General features: G+C 39.8%; 1 pseudogene; it reads left to right on the forward strand.

Moving 5' to 3' along the window:
• Positions 1–15,846: 15,846 nt before the first annotated feature.
• Positions 15,847–16,885, forward strand: part of LOC122747350 — a 34,578-nt pseudogene continuing 33,539 nt past the window's right edge.

A 16,885-nucleotide genomic window follows, 5' to 3' on the forward strand; every position in this document is an offset into this window, starting at 1 on the left:
CCAGGCTACAACACACTTAAATTGCTATTTGCTTCCCCCTACAGGCTAATCTGAAAATTACAAACAAACTGGTGCGCTCTATAAGCTTTATATGTATAAGTACAAGTAAGGCTTATAAAGTTAGGCTATAAATCCACCTCCCCCAAGCAAATCCAACACCAACAAAAAGACTAAATGTAAATAATTCTTTTCGTAAGACTAATGGATTTACATTTTAATACTTATTTAATATTAGTATAAATATAGATATTGCATCTACATTGAGAAACCACCATGTGACCAGCTCTGTGCTAGGTTCTAAAAAAAAAATAATACTAATAATAATAATCCAGATGATAGTAGATAGAGCAGTACAGGGAAGGAGTATTTAATAAGGGCCTACTGTGTTCCAGAGACTATGCCCACATTCTATATGACTGTTTCTCAAGCTACTGACTGGAATATGGTGCGGTCATTTATAAGAAAAGTCTGTGAGAATCTCACAAAGCATTGAGCTGGGTATGGTTCATTAGTACTTCCTTGTCTTCCTTATTATGCTCCCTGCTTCTTCAAAATGTCTCCTGCTGGGGGGTGGGGGGTGGGCGCAGCTAGGTGGCTCAGTGGATAAAGCACCAGCCCTGGATTCAGGAGGACCTGAGTTCAAAACGGGCCTCAGACAATTGACACTTACTAGCTGTGTCACTTTACCCTCATTGCCCCACCAAAAAAAAAAAAGTCTCTTTTTTTACTATTGTTTCTCCTCCTCTATTCCCAGCCCCTTCTTTAAAAATTCATTTTCCAAAGGTCATAAGTTTTAGAACTGGAAGAGACCTTTGAGATCATCTAATCTAAACTCATCCTTTTACAAATGAGGAACTAGGGGGCAGCTAGGTGGTACAGTGGATAGAGCACCAGCCCTGGAGTCAGGAGGACCTGAGTTCAAATCCGGCCTCAGACACTTAACACTTACTAGCTGTGTGACCCTGGGCAAGTCACTTAACCCCAATTGCCTCACCAAAACAAACTAACTAACTAACTAACTAACTAACTAACTAACAAATGAGGAACTAGAGGCCCTGAGGAGTGAAATGCTGGGATTTAAAACCAAATCTTCTCATGCCAGAGTTCTTCCACTATACCCTGATGCTTCCCTGTGAGGCCACTCCCTACCCCCTACCCCACATCTGTAGACAATCTTCATGAATTGCCATGGTCATAAATTTAGCACCTGATGATTGATGTTGTGGTGATAAGCCTCTCTGAATGTAGCTAGGTTTTGGTCTTCAGAAAACAGACATACAATTGGTTATTGACCCATAATCAAAGTCTGTCTGAATCTGTAGAACCTGATTGAAATTATGCTTCAGTTATACAGCCTTTAACAACCCAGGATTACACACACACACACACACACACACACACACACACACAACATGAATGTCAGCCTCTACCTTAGAAAAACAGATTATATCTCCAAGGAGAGCCTGATCATTTCTAAAATTAACAAAACCCAGAGCTGGGGGAGAAGAATTGATGGAAACTCGATATACATGGTTACTTGGACCTTACTTTCAAGTTACAAAATAAGATGAAAAGTGAAAAACTCATTTTTTTAATGCTTCATCTCTCTTATTCCCTTTATTGTATCAAAAGTTCTTTTTTTTCCTCCTCCTCTTTGACACCCAACTTTGATTCAGCTTTCTCTTTCTGAAACATTTCTTTACCCCAGGGCAGAAGGAGGGAAAAAGAAGGAAGACAGAACCATAAATAACATATTAATGAAGGTTCTAAATGAAACTTGGGGAAAGGGAATTTACTTGTTCTAACTAAATGTTGTAGTTTGCTGCCTCTTGTTGGTAGAAGATGAAATTACTTAAGCACATGAAATGGAAAAAATCCTGCTATCAAAGACTTGGGTTGTTTATTATACACATACATAAAAATGAAATGTTCTCATCTCCTTTGTCCAAGTTGGCCAAACACATGAACAATTGCAATTCTGCCTAACATCTATGTCTAGGACTACTAATTAAAAGAACATCAGGCCAAGTAGAAAACCAAAATTACATAGGAAAATAATTTCTATGGGGAAGAGTCAAAGTTTTCTGAAAAATTCTATATATTTTACAGGCACAATATTTAAAATATCATACTCTTTACCAAAAAAACAAAGCATAGCAAAGGTTCTCATTTAAAAGATAAAGGGAAAACATAAACATAAATTTCTCCGGGCAGCTAGGTGGTGCAGTTGGATAGAGCACTGGCCCTGGATTCAGGAGGACCTGAGTTCAAATCTGGCCTCAGACACTTAATACATACTAGCTGTGTGAGCCTAAGCGAGTCACTTAACCCCAATTGCCTCACTAAAAATAAAAATAATAATAATAATACAACTTTCTCCCATCAAATCCCATTGATGATTTAGGTATATAGCAGTGAATTACCTGAAGCCCGTAGAGAAAAAAAATTAAACAAAACAAAAACAAAGCCCTTTGCCCAACGTCACAACTAGCATCAGAGGGGGGACTGTAAGCCATATCTTCCTCACTCCAGGAATGGCACCCCATCCTCCAAACCATGATACCTCTTAAAGAAAAATCATCACCAAATAACTAGAAATATTTTTTTAAAAGAAAGATGGTGGAGGAGAGTTAACATGGGAATTATTCTTGTATTTTATGCTTTTTATTCTTATCAGAATCTTAGCAAACATCTTTCTGGATTGGCTACTGGACATTGTTAGGGCAAAAAACTGGGCAATGCTCTGGGGAATCCCATATTCCTTTTGTAAAAGAGATTGGTCAGATGAGTTCCCTAAACAGTTTGATGTGTTTTCTGGGAGATAATCTTTGATGATTTTGATTTCCCACATTTCTCTCCCTCTGGAGAGTCCTTGCCTGCTGCCATCTTGCCAAGAGGATATAATTCCTGATTAAGTTTCTGTGGGCAAAGCTACCCCCAAGATGATTTGTTTAGTTGAAACTCTTATGATGATATATTCTTGTTGGAAGATATACCACTCTGGGCTGGCTTATATGACAGCTGGCAGAACATTTTCATCTTTCCCCTTTCTTCCTAAGTGTTTTGTTTGGGAAGGAAAGGTATTTCTCCCTTTTCTCTTCCCCCAGGAACCCTTAACATCTAGCTGCTTTATGGCAGAAATGTATGGGAGCTAATGTGTGTGTTTGCCAATAGCTTTCTGAGCACAGGTATGAAAGCAGATATCTGAAAGTGGACTTTCCTACTCCAAGAAATAGCATGAAGAAAATCTGTACTTTGCTCCCCACTTTAACCGTGAGTGATTCAAAAGGTACAGGTCTATTGAGGAGATTATTTGTTCAGAAACCCCAAAATAGCTTTGCTTTCCGGGGGAGAGGCCAAACCACAAGGTGGCGTTACAAGGCTGAAAGAAACTGTATAGAAGGGAGAGAAGTATTTATTTGATTGAAATGCCAGGATATCACCCTTCTGACAACTTCGCATCACCTCCCTTCCAAAAGGAACTATAATAAATGCTTTGTTTTCTTTCTGTTGTTGGGCTCCTCTAAGTCCTTTGTGCCTGATGCATTTTCTGCGTGTATAAAACAAAGGCTATCTTTTATCCATTTGTTCCCTTGGGTGCCTTGAGTTTCCACCATTTGTGAAAACCTAGACATCAACTATACTTGAAGATTTCCCAGGGGTTAGGGGTACAATGAGCCAAAAAGACAATATGTCCCTCTTGGGTCATCCTCCAAGACTGAACCTGGTCAAGAGCCAAGGGGACCCAGAGCCACAGAATACATTTGTGTAAGGTCCTGTTCTTTTTATATATGAATGTTTTGTTTGCCAGAAGGGGGCAGAAAATGGATGTTCATTGAGGAAAGTCTCTTGAGACAGTTCCAAGAACCTGAGAGAAAACTGACTCTATATAACTGCCTGAAAGCAGAAATATGACTGAAGGATGGATGCAGTGCATTGTTGCCCATTGGTTCACTTATATATGATTTTTCAGGGTTTTGAAAAATATAGCTGAGAAACAACAAATCAGAGAATTGCTTGCGGATAGTGGGAAAATTTTATATTGTTGTTTGTGTTATATATGACAGATCTGTAGACTCAGTTTTCAACCTGAATTGGGAATGTTCTAAAGCATTAGAAGCCAGATTAGGGACTACAGAAGATGATAATAGGAATCCAGAAGACAAAAACTAGAGATCAGAAGAGAAAATGAAGTTGCTGCCAAAAGAGAGAAGTTTGTCAGAGACACCCCTTCTTTCTCATCCCCCCTCCCCTCCTGCTTGAAAAAATCAGGGAAGGAGCATCAGAAACCGTGAGCAGCTACTTCTAGTTGAGTCAGCCAAGAGACCTTCCCCAGGTGATACAAACTCGATACCTGATGGAGGATGAATGCATAAAGCCAGATCTTCTTGTTGTGGAAAAATAGATGGCCTGGCTTATTGCTCTTTAGCACGGACTAGAATTTGAGAATTGACCACCCAGCAGATGTGGTTGTTTCTTGGAAGAAAGCAGATTGTTGTTGCTTTTGTGACATTTTGCTGGGATTGTTGCCCTTTAGCACCATCTATAGTCTGAGAGAGATTGGCCCCTGAAAGGTTTTATCTACATTGCTTCCTACTGCCCTATCTGGCTTGAAAGGAAGAAACTCCTGAGAAACCCTACAGATATGAGGATCTTTGCAGTCCTCCAGCATAAGAAAACTGCTTGTCAACTGAAAAACTTAACATTGCTTTAGAACCTAGCCAAGGAAAGCAGACCTGGAGAGCTTTAGGGCTTGGGTTTAGGGATACTACTTTCTTGAAAGAATATAGGGGCAGCTAGGTGGCGCAGTGGATGGAGCACCAGCCGTGGAGTCGGGAGGACCTAAGTTCAAATCTGACCTCAGACACTTAACACTTGCTAGCTGTGTGACCCTGGGCAAGTCACTTGGCCCCAATTGCCTCACAAAAAAAAAAAGAAAGAAAAGAATATAATGTTGTTTCACTGAGCTGAATACTGCTTCAGAGGTCAAAAGTATCAGAGAAGCAGCTTTGTCTAACAGGAGAGTGGGAAAGCTTAGAAGAAGAGCAAGTAAAAGAATCCTCTCTAAGTGAGACCCTCTGGCATCCAGGCCTGTGGTCCAGTCATAAATTGCCCCTAGACACATAGGTTTTCCTACCCCTGTGCCTTGTCACTAGGTAAGTATAGACTTACTCTCTTCCACATATACTGTGTATATTGGTGGGTGAAAATGACCCAAATTTATGAGTGAATGTTATACTTTGATTATTCCTGCTTTTCCTGTATTGTATTAAATGTTTCATGTTTAAGAATTAGTACAGTCGGGGAAGCTAGGTGGCACAGTGGATAAAGCACCGGCCCTGGATTCAGGAGTACCTGAGTTCAAATCCAGCCTCAGACACTTGACACTTACTAGCTTTGTGACCCTAGGCAAGTCACTTAACCCCAATTGCCTCACCAAAAAAAGAAGAAGAAGAAGAAGAATTAGTACAGTCATTGCAATTGATTTTGTGTAAGTGATAAGTGCACCAGTAGGGGGTTCAAGAATTCTAGTGGCAAGTAGTAAGCAAGTATACCTCCTCCTGCTAAGGTTACCCCTGGGATTCTGAGAGTAAATATCACCCACATAATCTCCCCTCTGGGGAATTACCCCAACCTAGTGTATAGGTAGGATGAGTGAGCTCAGAGAAAAAAAAAGTCAGAGGAGAGTTGAGTCAAGCACCATACCTGGGCTAAACTTGAAACTTTCACTATCAGAACACACTGATTTTTCGACCTGCATTGCACTCATAAGGTAAAGTAGAAAAGGGGGCAGATTCATCCAATCCCACTGGAGCTTGAAGATGATCTGTCTGATTCCATCTCACATTGACCTTTCCTCTTTTGAATTACATGTAATCCCTTTTCTCCTCTCTGTGTCTATATCCTGCTCTCCCAACTCTTGTTGCAGCCATCTAGAGTCTTCAAGGTCATTTTCCCAATGACCACTACCTGCTTTACAATCTGTCTTTCCACCCCATCCCCTGCCATCATCCTTAGGGACTTCATTATTCACACAGATGAGCCCACTAACAGTCTGGATAAACATTTTGTCAACCTCTTGAACTCCAAAGACCCCATTTCAACCTCATGGCAAGCATGGCCACATATTACAATTCATGATTTCTTGGAAGTATACCACCTCTAAATCCTAGAACTTTGAAATTCCACCTTCTGATGAAAATTGCTTATCATCCCATGTATCTTATTATTAAATCCCAAAATTTAAATACCAAACTTTCTGTTTCTCAACCCACCTGCATCTTCCAGAATATCTGCCATCTGATTTCACTTGTCTCCATATCCCTCTTTGATGCTATGGTTAGTCACTTTCCTCTTTCACCAACTACTAACTGAGAATCCCTGGCATCACTAGTCCATCATTCCTTAACTGCAAATTCCATCTCTGAATTAACCCCACCTTCAAATTTCACGGTTTTTGCTCCAGAATTGCTGAACTTCATTGAAGAAAAAAAATCATGAAATCAAATCAATTTCACTCACCACAAATTTATATCACATCATCACAAGCAGGTCTTTATTGTTATTCAACAATCCTTTTACCCTATTCTTGTAGACACAGATAATCATTGAAGCTGTGAAAGCAATGTTGTTGTTATTTTGTCCTTTTGTTCTTGAAGAAGATCATAACATCAGGGTGGAATGGAAAGAATTCTCACTCCCTAGAAATATAGGACTTGGGTTCAAATACTACCTCTGACACTACCTTTGTAACCTCCCTAGTCCTGAAGTTCCTGATTTGTAAAATAAGGGGTTTGGACAAGATAACTTCTGAGACCCCTTCTAGCTCTAAATTTCTCATGTTATAATTTCAGAGATGGAATAGACCTCAGTAACAATTAAGTCTAACCTAGTTATAGAAGAGAATACCTTAAATGAGGGTGAGGCTACTATCCATTCATTTAGCCATAAGGGCATACTGTGTAATTTAAAATTCTAAATTTGGGTTCTAATCTGTTCCCCCAGTTTTGGGGGAAACTGACTAAAATCACTGATAAAACGAGTTTAGGTTTTTAAGGGTTTATTGAAAGATAGAAAGAGAAAGATTGAGAACAGAATTCCTACAGCCTGGCAATCCTATCTTTCCTCAATTTTCCTGTGAAGTCCTCTGGAGTCTCTCTCTCTCTCTCTCTCTCTCTCTCTCTCTCTCTCTCTCTCTCTCTCTCTCTCTCTCTCTCTCTCTCTCTCTCACCATGGTGAAGTCAGGAACCAAAAAGAGACAGAGCTCTCTGCACAGGCCCTCCTTCCTCCTTCCTGTCCCCTCCCAGAAAATGGGAGGCTCCTCAAGTTGATTTTCTGGGAACCTTGATAGACAGTACCCATGAGCAAACGTCACTTCCTGATGCCAAGGAAAAGCCACATGGCCTTGCCCTCAGAGGCATTCTCCTGATGGTGGAGCTTTCCTATAGTAAGTCTCCAGTAGGTGGCGTCATTCCAATCATTACAATACCAAAGCCAGCTCAAACTAGAGAAAACTAATTGTTAATTTTTCAGTGTGAGCATTTGCACTTCAGAAATTGGCAAATGCTACAAAATAGTACTGTATTTATTCTTTTGTTGATTTCTAGATTAAACGAATGTTAATAACACCAATTAATATTACAAGTGTGTCAAGGTACATTTTTTTTTTTCAGCAAGCTGGTTGTTAAACATTTACCCTGGGTAGTCCATTCCACTTTTGGATGGTTCTAATTATTAGGAAGTTTTCCCCCCTTATACCATTTCTAAATTTACTTCTTTTCAAAGTCTATGCATTGCTCATAGTTCCTTCTTCTAGAGCCAAGGATAATCCCTTCTATATAATATCCCATCAATTTCCTGATATCTCAAATCATCTTAAGTTTTCTCTTCTCCAATCTAATCATCCCAAATTCTTTCATATCACATGAATTGGAAATTCTTCATCATTCTGTTTATCTTTCCTTGGATATTCTCCATTTTACTAATATAGTTTCTAAAATTGTATTAAATATTAGAACCAGGACCGAATATATTCTGATTATGGTAGAGTACAGTGTATCTGTGCTATCCCTGGACATTCTGCTGTAGAGAAAATGGATAAAAGCCTGTGTGGTGGGGTAGCTAGGTGGTACAGCAGATAAAGCACCAGCCCTGGAGTCAGGAGTACCTGAGTTCAAATCCGGCCTCAGATGCTTCACACTTTCTAGCTGTGTGACCCTGGGCAAGTCACTTAACCCCAATTGCCTCACCAAAAAAAAAAACAAAAAAAAAAAACCAACAACAACAACAAAACAAAAACCTGACCTCTAAGTAGCCTTAGAGGTCAAAGAAACAGCTGTGGGATTTTGTAAATAGAGACAAATACTTGGGATAGCAAGGATGAGCCTTGCTGATTTCTATTCTGAAAGAGACCTCCATTATCTTAGAGATTTCCTGCCCTAGTATAGTCTAAGACTATTCTCAGAGAAATATATCATCACACTGGAATAAATTTGATCTATGTAACTCCAGAAATCCCAAGGTGAACACCCCCTTCCCCAAATCACCTGACATTATGTCCCTATTATTCAACCTCCTAAATAAGAAAAATGGATGCTGATGACTACCTGATAGGCCCATATTATACACTATAATTTTACCCTAAGGATATTTAAAAACCTATATATGAATATCTCCTGTTCTGCATATCACTATCTACCTGGTAACTTTCATTAGCTAAGGCTAATTAAACTTTTTCTCTTCCAGTGTTGCTTCTTGATGTATCCAGCCGAGGTGAAAGGAATTACTCTCCAACAGGATCTGAGGACTTCTGGGTTGACATTTTCTCGAACACTGAATGCATTATAAAACACAATTAGCTTTCTCAGTTGCTATATCACATTGTTGACTTATACTGAGCTCACAGTCTCCTAAAACCTGAAATATTTTTTCAGATTAAACTACTATCTCATGGTACTACCTACATCTTATCCTTGAAAAGTTGATCTTTTGAACCCAAGCATAAAATTTAACATCTATCCTTATTACATGTAATCTTATTAGAACTGACTCAAAGTTCCAATCCATCAAGATATTTCTTGATCATGACCTCATCATCCAATGTTAGTTATTCTTCCCAGCTTTGTGGCATTCGCAAATTTTATAAGCATATATCCAGGCTTTTTTTCTAAGAAATTACCCATTTTTTTCTCCTTTCATTTCTTTAGTGATGAATTCTATAATTTCCCTAGTAATCAGTCAAGCTTAGTATCCTCTCCTATAATTTGTAGATACTGTTCTCTTTTCTTTTGTTTCAAAATTAGAACATCCACCCTTCTCCAATACTGTGATTACTTTCTCCTTCATGATTTTTCAAAAATTGATGACAGAGACTCAGTAATTACATCTTCTAGTTTTTTCAGTACCTTAGGATATAGTTCATCTGAGGAACATGGGTCTGGATAGGCCCAACAGAAGCAGGGAGTATCACCTTTAGACTTAAACTTAGTGGAACTAATACTGTTGTTCATCTGTTTCTGAAGAGGATCAATGACATCTTGGGGCAATGTCTTGATTTGTACATGAATTTAAGTGAGGCAGAGATGCACAAAGTCCTCAGTGCTCCACAGCACTGAAGCTTTAAGTGATTTTCCATGCATATTAGCTTGGGACCTTCAATAAAATAACATTATCCATCTCCAAAGAAAGAACCAATGGTGTCTAAATACAGATTGAAGCATTTTTAGTCTATTTTTTGTTTTCTTTCACAACCTGACTAATAGAAATGTTTTAGATGACTACACATGTATAACTTATACTGAATTGCTTGCCTTCTCTAAGAGGGGGGTGGGGGGAGAGAGGAAGAGAATTTGGAACGCAAAGTTTTAAAAACGGATGTTAAAATTTGTTTTTACATGTAATTGGGAAAAAAATTAAAATTCTAAAAAGAAAAACAATTTAAAAAATAAAATAACATTAGCCACTCAACATGAAAGTCAGTGTTATATTACTGCCCATTCCACCAGGGAAAGCCTTCATATGCTTGCAGTAGATACCCTTCTAATTCACCAACAGGTTGAGGCCCAGGATGTATGGGATATTCTGGGAGGCCTATCACCTCTGGTGTGAGGGCTTATAAATCCTTTTCAAGGCTGCCCATCTACCTTTGGTATCTACCTGTCACCCAAATTTCACCTGTGGTTCCAAGAAGATATAGCATGCCCAGTGGTCACACCCTGGTAAAACCATCTTGGCAGATGGGAGGAAGGTAGTAGGTAGGTTCAGGTTTGGAAATGAACAGGAAGATTACTTCCCTTTAAGACTACTCTCTTATTCCTTCTCTTCTGTTCCCCTCTTCCTACAAGAGGCAGAAAGAGCTTGAGATCCTAGATGGGATAAAACCAGTCAGTTCTTCAATGGCTCCTGAGTCAGAATTCTCACTCCTAATGGTACACTACCTTTCCTGCATCCCCTCTCCAACTAACACATACATATTATCTAGACAATGACTGACTGTTTGATCTAGGAGGGAGGGAAGCTAGCAAAGTTTGAGGATGGGGAAGAGTACAGCTATATAGGAACTGAGCTAAGCTTGGACCTCCCTGAAATGTTGGAGGGTAGGGGATTGTGCCCCCAAGGAGGTGAGGAAAATGTTTTATATGTTTTGTTCTTCTTATACCTTTGAAGTAAATATCCCTTTGTAAAAGTTGATCTGATGTTAAGTGCTTAAATAGAACCTGAGTGTTAGTCACAGGGCCTCTAAAATGAAATGACACAGTCAGCAGGAACTCAAGCCAGTGTCTGAGCAGAGAGACTTCCCAGCCCTCTCAGAAAACTAGAGAATCCTGTCATGGTATAAAATGTAACAGGCTTGGTAATGAGAGAGTGAGGCTAGAAAGTCAATTACTACACCCATATCAGTCATTTGTTGTTCATCAGTAGTATCCAACTCTTCATGACCCCATGGATTATATAGTATTGTCCCTGAGGTTTTCTTGTCAAAGATACTAGGGTGGTTTGCCGTTTCTTTCTCCAGTGGATTAAGGCAAATAAAGGTTAAATGACTTGCCCAGGGTCACGCAGCTAATGTGTCTGTGAGAAATAACATGGTGTTTTTTCTCAGAGGAACCATATCCTGATCATATATTATTATTTCCCTAGTTTCTAGCTTATATCTTACCATTGTGTAACATCAGGGACATGGAAGTTATACCATAAATCTTAAGCCCCCCAGCTTGAGCTCACTGTCAATTTGTGATCAGAGTATGCTGTACATCATGCCTTCTCTGATTGGGTTAGATGTTGTATCTAGATTGTAAGTCCTGACAACCAGCCAGTGGGAATTAGACAGAGGTAGGAAGGGGTGTTGCATTAGGAACATATATTATACTTGTTTCTGAACTTGTGCGCGCTCACTTACTATACGTGGGTGTGTGCCCTTTTTTGCAAAAAAAGAAATAAAGTCCCTTTCTTCACTCTTGCTTTCTGACTCCAGGTATTTATTTTGAGTAGCTTGTCTTTTGTCCCACACACTGGCTGCCTTTGAGTTACATTAATGGTTAGAGCCTTCATCCCTTCCACATACTCTAGGCTCCAGCAAACATGGGCTATTCTCTTCTCTGAACACATGCTACACTCTCTCCCATTTCTTTGATCAAGCTATTTCTTATGCCTGAAATGTTCTCCCTCACTTTCTTACACTTTTGAGTTCCTATCCATCCATTAAAACCTAGTAAAGAGGAGCACCAGCCTTGGAGTCAGGAGTACCTGAGTTCAAATCCAGCCTCAGACACTTAACACTTACTAGCTGTGTGACCCTGGGCAAGTCACTTAACCCCAATTGCCTCACTTAAAAAAAAAAATTAAAACCTAGTAAAGAGAGTTGCTCTTCAGTGAATCCTTCCTTGGATCTTCCCAAGTCAGGCAGGTGTGGTTTTAATCAAGTCAACGTTGAGTTAATCAGCGGAAGTCAATCACTCTCAGTAAATCCAATCAGTCCAAATCAATCTGGGGCCTTTGGGTGTTGGCAAAAGCCCATTATTTTCTTACAGACCCCACCTGTGCTTCATTAAGAAACAGTTTCCTTAAATGAAACAATCACTTTACAGATACTTATGAATAACAATGTAAAGGGAATGAAAAAAGAAAAGAAATTGATGCATTGACAAAAACTAAAGGGGGCAGTCCCCTTTAGGAGGTGAATATTACAAATAGTGTATGCAATGGGAAAAGGAAATCAGGAAAATGTCCATTTAAGTCTTTGGAAGTCTTCTCAGATGAGTCTTGGGATGTCATCTGGGTGTAGTTGTAGACTTAAATTCTTTCAGATGTGGATGCTGATGATCAGCTAGCAATTCCCAGTTGGAGAGTTTTGGGTGTGCTTGTAGAGAAGTCTCTCAGGTGTTTCAGATACTGATAATCAGCTAGAAAGTTTCCTACAAAATTGATCTCAACACAACTTTAAATAGCCTTGCCAATAACCAAATCAAACAGAATTCTCAAAACATATGTCATGGGGCAGCTAGGTAGAGCAGTGGATAAAGCACCAGCCCTGGATTCAGGAGGACCTGAGTTCAAATCCAGCCTCAGACATTTGACACTTGCTAGCTGTGTGACACTGGTCAAGTCACTTAACCCTCATTGCCCCACAAAAAAAGAAAAAAGGGGAAAAAAAAGAAAACATATGTCTAAAGAAATTCAGAAAAAACAATCGAATTTTTTTAAACTTAACATTACTGTAACACCCCCCCCGAGAATAAATTGAGAAGACAATTGTGATATTAATTAAGAAAAGAATTTTTATCCTTGTTTCATCACTTTTTACATCATCTGCCTAATTACCCTCATGCCATTATGAGAAAGTAAAGAATCTAATATAACTGGTAATAGATGCCAAGGCCAAATTCAATATTTTGTCCATCTGAGCAGCTAGATGGCTCAGTAGATAAAGTCCTGGATTCAGGAGGGCCTGAGTTCAAATCCGGCCTCAGAGCCTTGACACTTACTAGCTGTGTGACCTTGGGCAAGTCACTTAACCCCCATTGCCTGGTCAAAAAAAAAGAAAAAGAAAAGAAACATTGTATCCATCATGATGTCTGAAATAATTATGGGGTTACCATAAAAGAACAGAGAAGGAAGAGAAATGAGCACTGCCAAACTCCATGGCTCTGAAGACAGCCAATGGAGTATTTTGAGGGGAAACAGAGTCAGGCTTAATCAGATGCATAGGATTGAGATGTCCATGGCATCAAGCATATAGGAGGGGGAATCGAAGCCAGGCATAGAATGAGATGGCATAGCCCAGCCGTATGGTGCTATGTGGGGGGTGGGGGGAATTAAACCAAGAGAATCCAACCTCAACTCTTGCCAATGGCCATTCTCTTGGCCTTTCTCAAGGCAGTGCACTACCTGGACTTCTGCTCTTGTATGTATTCCTCTCGTGGATGGCTGGCATTTTGTCTGCTCAGGATCTGATAACTCAAAATAAAGGCAATTAATGTCTCAAATGGTAAATTCCCATAATCCAAGTCTCATATGGATTTAATAACTGAGGATAATGATAACAGCAAAAAAATGTGAATTAGTTTTATGACTCAGGATATAATATACAATAATTACAAATAATAATTACAAATGTATAATCACTATCACATATCGTAGATGGTAAATGTAAATGACTGACATTATTCGAGAATCAATGTAAGCTGTCTATGAATCCCTATATGTCTATTTTTCTTAAGCTTAGTAAAAATAATACTTCTAGAATTAATTTACACTTGCCATGGCAATCAACTTATCAAGGAAATACTTTATAGAATTTGATCAAATAATCAGCTGGAAAAACAATTTAGAATATGGGAGAATAATACTTCCAGAATTAATATTGTGTTTTGTTTTGTTTTGTTTTGTGGGGCAATGAGGGTTAAGTGACTTGCCCAGGGTCACACAGCTAGTGTCAAGTGTCTGAGGCTGGATTTGAACTCAGATCCTCCTGAATCCAAGGCCAGTGCTTTATCCACTGCGCCACCTAGCTGCACCCAATATTGTATTATGAAATCAAGACCATCTTGTATTGGTTCAAAATAAATAGAAAGATAGATGAATAGAACAAAATACACATGGAAGAATAAAAGACAATGAAATTTAATAGCCTAGTAATTTTAAAAAACAATGTAAAACATACTGTGGAAGCTGGATAATTCTAAATGCATGTGAACTTAATATTAATGAGAGTATTACAAAATATAAATTTGATTACATGAATATAAAAATCTTTTGCAAATATGCCTCCTTTTTTTAAACTAAGTATATAATTACTTTTGTGAAAAATCAGAACTTTTTTTTTGGTAATGCAATTGGGATTAAGTGACTTGCCCAGGGTCACACAGCTAGTAATTGTAAAGTGTCTGAAGCCGAATTTGAACTCAGGTCCTCCTGACTCCAGGGCCAGTGCTCTATCTACTGTGCCACCTAGCCACCCCAACATATTCTAATACAAGTTAAAGCAATCTTTAAAAATGAAAATCTCTATGAAAATAAACCCATACTATTAATTTCAAAATGTAGATGCAATAACATAAAAAAGAAACCTTTATGTAACATTTGAACTGACATTATTTCTCTGAGTGAATCTAGAACATTTTTTATTTTGATATCCCAATCTCATATTAATATCTTGTTGTCTAATTCTGCATTTTTGCAAAATATGTCCCCATCTATGGCAGTAGAAGCAGATTTCTGAAATATGATGATGATTGTCTTGTACATCTTTATTTGGCCAAAGTTCCTCTTGTTTTTCTTTAACCCCTTTATTTTCTTGTTGGTCCTTTCATAATACCAATGCTTTATAAGGTTATTAATTAAAGGCAAAAGCAGATTAACAAAATGATTATGAACAAAATGAGCATTTCTTGAATTTAGAGGGTTTTCCTCTAAGGTTGGTTTGAGAGAATTAGAGCAGGCAGAAGTGGCGCGTGGTGGGTGGCAGGTGGTGGGTGATGGGTGGCTCTGGTAACTGAGTAGAAGCCAGAAGTGCAGGTAGAGGAGCTAGCACATGTGCTCAGGACCCAAGGGGGGTGGATAAGATCTTAGTGGGAGGATCAAGGGGTATGGTCATGGGAGGAGCAGTAGGTGGTGCATGGGGAGGGTGAGGAGGGGTCCCAAGAGGAGGAAGAGGTGGGGACGGGACTACTGCCCCCATGTGCTGCTTGGCCCAGCATTCAGTTTAGCCAAATGGCTTGGAACCCCAGGGCTATTTGGCTTTCTAGCCTGAGAAACAGGCTTGGATTTGAACTCAGCTTGGATCCCCCTTCTCTTATATCCCCTTGTGTGAGCTCCTTGCTTGCTCTACTCCAGAATTCCCAATAAATTAAATCTTTGGGGAACTTGAAGCACAGGATTATTTGCAAATCTCTCAATGTTCGGGGATCAAAAGATCCAGAATCCGGGCACTGGTCCCATAATAAGCTAAAATATTCTCTATGCCACCTAAAACACAGTTTGATTAAGCTTTCTTTTTTCCATGCCTGGCTGAATCAGTAGCTTACACGAATTCCATGCTGTAATTATCCTTTCTAGGTGTGGGAATTAATTGTGATTTGGGGACCCTGCCTTTGGGCTGAGATTAAAAAGCCTTAGGCCCTCAGGGTTTTTCTATGTGTGAGAGGGGCTGGTACCCCTCCCCGTCCATCTCAGCAGAGCTGAGAAGCCCCATGAGCCTTAGGGGACCTCTGGCTGGGGAAGCCCCAGCTCCCTCTGCCCTGAGGGGATCTACCCCAGAGATCCCAGGCTTGCCCTGGCGAGGCCCTTGCAGAGGTCCCAGGTGCGCAGCACGGGGCACAGTCCCCTCGAGCCCTGGGTGTGGTACGCATGGCTAACTTGAGCCTGGCCATGGTTAGTGCGGCCAGCAAATTAGCTTGGGATGTGCATGGGCGCAGGGAGCCCAAAGGTTAAGGGGAGAGAAGGGAGATATATAGCCTGGGAGTAGAGATGCGGGGAGGTTGGTGAGAGAAGAGACACTAGGAGGTTCACAGGAATATGGAGTTAGGGGCTTTTCAGGGAGGTCGGTGAGAGTAGAAGCACTTGAGGCATTGAGCGTGGCAGTACAGAGAGGGAAGTTAGGAGGAAGTAAGGAGGTGCAGGGGGTTCATCGCTACAGCTGACAGAGAAGGAAAAAGAGCTAGCAAGAAGGTAGAGAGGCTCCGGAGGAGAGAGGATACTAAGGGGTTTTTCAGGGGGTTGACAAAGCGAAGGGGGCTTGGAGTTAGAAGAAAGGAACTGAGCAGTGAAAGAGAAGCAGGGGAGCTGGAGTGAAGGAGAAAAAGAGTGAAAGTTGGAGAGGACTGAAGGAGAACAGGTCCTAGCAGGCAGTGGCCAGCACACCCTTAGGGGAGAGAAAGTTTAAAGCTGACAGGTCATATTTTAATTTTGTTATCCTTTAACTCTAATTTTACTAACCTAAATAAACCCCATATTTTCTTTAATTAAAAGAGGCATTTTAGTCCTTTTTTTCCTTATCAGTCTGAAAGGGCAGTGGGGGAAGGAATGGCCCTAACAGACTGGCTTAAGAAATGTAATAGCAGTCAGATAGCCAGCCAGTCAAATATCCACAGATTAGCTCCAAGTTAGTAAAAATATCTTTACATAGGGGAGAGCCCTGTATTATATAGTATTATATAGTAGAATTTGGTATCTTTAGTCCCCATATTGTAATTCAAAATTTGGCTTACTAAGACAAAAATAAAAATAGAAAATCCATAAAAACAAGGCATTAACATGATCACCACCCCCCCCTTTGTCTGATTAACCAGACTAAAGTTAGAAAAAAGCAGGTACTTAGGAAGTACTTAAGTAACTTTTAAAATTTAAAGGGAACAGGCACATAAAATCAGCAAGAATAGGTGAGATA

The sequence above is a fragment of the Dromiciops gliroides genome, chromosome 3 (assembly GCF_019393635.1).
Source record: "Dromiciops gliroides isolate mDroGli1 chromosome 3, mDroGli1.pri, whole genome shotgun sequence".
In the NCBI taxonomy this organism is placed as follows: domain Eukaryota; kingdom Metazoa; phylum Chordata; class Mammalia; order Microbiotheria; family Microbiotheriidae; genus Dromiciops; species Dromiciops gliroides.